We start from the raw sequence: 5,255 nt of genomic DNA on the forward strand, positions 1-5,255 counted from the left end.
AATATAGAAAATAGTATAAGGGCAGACTAGATGGACCATGAGGTCTTTTTCTGCCATCAGACTTCTATGTTTCTATGAAAGACAATTGGACAGCGGACGATAGGCACATCAGTGCACTTATGTACGCCCCTTATGTACGCCCAAATGTTTGGCGTTTCAAGAGGTCATGTCTCAAAAGTCATGACTGCTTTTGAAAGAGAAGGGAAAACGTCCTCAGCCAAGCACAGGCCTGGCCGAAAGTCGAAGTGGTCTGAGAGAGACCGTCGGACTCTAAAGCGAATTGTTAGAGCGGATCGCAAGAGCACAGCTCCTAAAATCACTGCAGAGTTCAATAGACATGGACAGAACCCAGTTTCCACAAAAACTGTTCGAAGGGAGCTTCACAAATCTGGATTCCACGGAAGAGCAGCAAGGTGTTTCCATTGTTTTGTCCACCCCCTGTATATTTATATAAGTGAAGGATGGGAATGGTAAAGAATTGGGGATTCTCCCCCCCCTAACCCTCTTTAACCAGGGAGCAGCCAAATATAAAGCTAATCAAACTCCAGACAAGGAACAGTGTACTGATTAATTAATTAACAGCATATAGTTTAGCAGCATGAGTCTATCGGTAGGTATTGCTCTTCATTGTTTTGTTAATTTAAAGCAGGATGTTGGGGGGGATTTTTTATGTGGAATTTGCAGTGGGTAGAATTTAGTTTGAAGTGCAAAAGTGCACCAGGTGCTTTCTGTCCCCTGTCCTAATGTTTCTCTTTTACTGGTATCATGTATATAAATATTGTTATATATTTGTCTAGCGTCAATAGGTACTTGGGGAAAAAAAAACAAATAAGTCCATGGAATGAGGTTAACTCCTTCCTCTCTGTGTCACACTGAAGACGTGGTTTCCTTCGTCTGTGGTTAAGCAAACCATAATTGGCTGGGTTCACAAATCATAAAAAAGCAATCTCTGTCCATTCCTTGCCAGTGTTGCTTTTGATAGCTTTAACATCGTGAATTAAAGGTCAGCTTCAGATAACTTTATGAGGCATGTATATATGGGTGTTTTTCTTGATATTAACTTGGAATGGATTAGATCAGGGGTGTCAAACTCAATTTCATTGAGGTTGTGTTTACTTACTTACTTACATACTTACTTACTTACTTACTTACTTACTTACTTACTTACTTACTTACTTTACTTACTTACTTACTTACTTACTTACTTACTTTACTTACTTACTTACATACTTACTTACTTACTTACTTACTTACTTACTTACTTACTTACATACTTACTTACTTACTTACTTACTTTACTTACTTACTTACTTACTTACTTACATACTTACTTACTTACTTACTTACTTACTTACATACTTACTTACTTACTTACTTACTTACTTACTTTACTTACTTACTTACTTACTTACTTACTTACTTACTTACTTACTTTACTTACTTACTTACTTATTTGATTTGTATGTCGCCCCTCTCCGAAAACTAAGAGCGGCTCACAACAGGAATACAAACTACAAATCCAATGATTAAAAAAGCAAAACAGTTAAAAACCCTTGATTAAAAACACTCATACAACCCAAACAAACCATACATAAGACAGAGCAGCCGAGAGGGATCGGGGGGGAGTCGGGGCCGCCACAGTGAAGGCTCTTCCCCCGGGTCCCACCAGATGGCATTGTTTAGTTGACGGGACCCGGAGAAGGCCAACTCCTTGGGACCTAACTGGTCGCTGGGATTCGTGCAGCAGAAGGCGGTCCCGGAGATATTCTGGTCCGGTGCCATGAAGGGCTTTATAGGTCATGACCAACACTTTGAACTGTGATCGGAAACCGATCGGCAACCAATGCTGACTGCGGAGTGTTGGTGTAACATGGGCATACCTCGGGAAGCCCATGATTGCTCTCGCAGCTGCATTCTGCACGATCTGAAATTTCCGAACACTCTTCAAAGGTAGCTCCGTGTAGAGTAGTTGAACCTCGAGGTGATGAGGGCATGAGTGACTGTGAGCAATGACTCCAGGTCCACGTAGGGCCGCAACTGGTGCACCAGGCGAACCAGGGCAAACGCCCCCCTCGCCACAGCTTAAAGATGGTTCTCTAATGTTAGCTGTGGATCAAGGAGGAGTTGTGCATTGTGTATTGGACAAAATAAATAAATAAAATAAAATAAAGTTATCAAATGTTCACGTGGGATCTCCAGCATTAATATGCCAACAGGAAAAACTAACCCTTGACTTAAGGTCAAGTATTGTGCCACCTTTTACAGCAGTGATTTCAACACAACGTTTGTGGCAATCTGTCGCATTGCTTCATAAGTATTATAGTTCTATTCCACCATAGCAAACATTTGTTGGATTTCTGATGCAAACGGCTCCTTTTAATTCTTGTCGCTTTTCTGTGAGCTTGGGTCTGGTTTTGCCTTGTTCTTTTCAAATCCCTGAATTTGTTCTTTGTGATTTCTCTCGTAGGTTCCCCTATGCTTGAGGCCACTGTCTTGCTGCATGATCCACTTGTCATTCAGCTTCACCTGATGATAAATGAACTGAAGATGATGACGTTCGTCCATCGTGTTCGAAGAGGACCTTGTCATCTTCACGGGAATTGTGGCGTTTGTGAAGACTTGTGCGTGACTTGGATTAAAGTGAGGGAGAGGTGAGCATCATCAGCCTCACTCTCTCTCTTCCCAGATTCCATCTTGCTCCAATAGCAGGACAAAGAGTCAAGAACAGTTGGACATGGGCTGGGCGCAGTGGTTGACCAGGGCGTCTTTCATGTCTTGCCAGTCTCTTAGTGTACCACATCGCTTGCAAAGTCCACTTTCATGACCGTTGTCCTATTCTAGTAGATTTCATCCACCCAATCCGACAGAATCTGTCGGGATAGACAAGTCCCTATTACACCAAAGGTCAATGACCCAACAGCTACTCTCAACCTGGTTTGGCCAGCCTGCTGGGCATGCTACAGTTACTAGGAGCTACAGGCGAGAGTTGAGTGACAGGTGGGGATCAAAGGTGAACAAGCTGCCCTAAAACCTACCCTGAAATGAGCTGCCGTAAAAGGATACAACTTCCCCCCACACCACGGGTGCTACCCCTCCCTGAACACCCCAAATGGATGGATATTCTCTCGGAGAGAGGAAATTATACTTTCTTCACTTATGGCAAGCCTTTGGAACCACAAAACACAGCACCATGCTGGACAATTGGTATAAAGTTCTTATGGAATACAGTGTTTGGTTTCCTCCAGGGATTCATGGCCAATGTAGAGTGGACACATCCATCTTTGGCTCATCTACCCACAGAGCATTGGTCCATCAGTCTCATAGAAACATAGAAGACTGACGGCAGAAAAAGACCTCATGGTCCATCTAGTCTGCCCCTTATACTATTTCCTATACTTTATCTTAGGATGGATCTATGTTTATCCCAGGCATGTTTAAATTCAGTTCCTGTGGATTTATCAACCACGTCTGCTGGAAGTTTGTTCCAAGGATCTACTACTCTTTCAGTGAAATAATATTTTCTCATGTTGCCTTTGATCTTTCCCCCAACTAACTTCAGATTGTGTCCCCTTGTTCTTATGTTCACTTTCCTATTAAAAACACTTCCCTCCTGGACCTTATTTAACCCTTTAACATATTTAAATGTTTTGATCATGACTCCACTTTTCCTTCTGTCCTCCAGACTCTACAGATTGAGTTCATGAAGTCTTTCCTGATACGTTTTATGCTTAAGACCTTCCACCATTCTTGCAGCCCGTCTTTGGACCCGTTCAATTTTGTCAATATCTTTTTGTCTCCAGAGAGATCGCATCGGAGTTCTTTTTTGGAAGAGCTGACCTCACTATTTTATTTATTCATTTATTTATTTCATTCAACTTCTGTGCCGCCCAATCCTAAGAACTCAGGGAGGTTATCAGTGTTCTCTCTTGTTAATATGCCATGAATGGCACTTTTACCCAATACTTTGCTGAGGGTAGAGTTGTGGACACTTATTTCTACTGGGGTAGGTGAGACCTGCAAACCTTTGGATTATTATTTTTTTAATGGAATTCTTCATTGCTTCCCAGTTAGATGCTGTGCCCTTGGGTTGATTTTGACAAGGCGGTTGCTCTTGAGAAAGTTGGGTATTGGCCTAGTCCTCTCCATTTAAAACATACAGTGATACCTCTACTTATGAATTTAAGTCATTCCGTTACTGGGTTCTTAAGTAGAAAAGTTCATAAGAAGCAGCAATTTTTCCCATAGGAATCAATGTAAAAGCAAATAATGTGTGCCATTGGGGAAACCACAACCCTGTTTCCTCCCAGGAGATTCCTAGAGAGGCTCCACGGAGGCTTCTCCCCACCTTTTCCTGCCCTATTTTCTCCCAGAAGATTCCTAGAGAGGCCCAACGGAGGCTTCTCCCCACCTTTTCCGGCCCTATTTCCTCCCAGGAGATTCCTAGAGAGGCCCCACAGAGGCTTCTCCCCACCTTTTCCGGCCCTATTTCCTCCCAGGAGATTCCTAGAGAGGCCCCACGGAGGCTTCTCCCTGTCTTTGCTGTTTACAGTTTCGGAGGCTCGGGTTCATAATTGGAAAATGGTTTGTGAGAAGAGGCAAAAAAATCTTGAACACCTGATTTGTATCTAGATAAGTTCGTAAGTAGAGGCATTCTTAGGTAGAGGTACCACTGTATGTCCCTTGACCATGGATTGATGGAATCTTAGAGATTTATAAATGGTTGTATGGCCTTATCCAGATTGATCGCCATTATTGATCTATGGAGACCCTCTGATTCTTTGGAGCAACACATAACATGCCTGTAAAATCTACGAGGTGAGAACTTTAGTGTAATTAAGCAAGCTAAATTTTGCAGACAACTTGGCTGGCTGGTCCCTAATCTCTTGAATTGATTAATAAACCAGAGGGCACCGTTACATTCTCACGCAGCACCTTTGCCTATTGGACAAGTATTGTTGATGAAATGAAATGAAGCAAGAGGCAAATTTTGGAGACAATCGTTCACTCAAACTTTTTTTACTGACCAATAAATGGAAGCATTCCAAAAAAAAGTCCACTGCTTTTCACAGATTTCTGCTTCTGTGTCATGTATTTCTTGGTTTGCTTTTAGCAACAAAGAGTTAGGTCTCTTGGAATGCTCTTTTCAACTGTTGTTTACTCTTTGCGTTTAAACTTATCCAATGAGTCATCTAATTTTGGCAGCCTTCCCAACCTGATTTCCTCCTAAGTTACTGGACTTCAACTCCCATAAATCA

The 5,255-nt window shown here is 42.2% G+C and overlaps 1 long non-coding RNA gene across 1 annotated transcript in view; it reads left to right on the forward strand.

Annotated features, from left to right (window-relative positions):
• LOC139170586 (uncharacterized) overlaps positions 1–5,051 on the forward strand; it is an 8,970-nt gene extending 3,919 nt beyond the window's left edge. Inside the window, exon 2 of the long non-coding RNA XR_011559644.1 lies at positions 2,468–5,051. This is a non-coding gene — a long non-coding RNA (uncharacterized lncRNA). The remainder of the gene's footprint in view (positions 1–2,467) is intronic.
• The last annotated feature ends 204 nt before the right edge of the window (positions 5,052–5,255 follow it).

The sequence above is a fragment of the Erythrolamprus reginae genome, chromosome 7 (assembly GCF_031021105.1).
Source record: "Erythrolamprus reginae isolate rEryReg1 chromosome 7, rEryReg1.hap1, whole genome shotgun sequence".
NCBI lineage: Eukaryota > Metazoa > Chordata > Lepidosauria > Squamata > Dipsadidae > Erythrolamprus > Erythrolamprus reginae.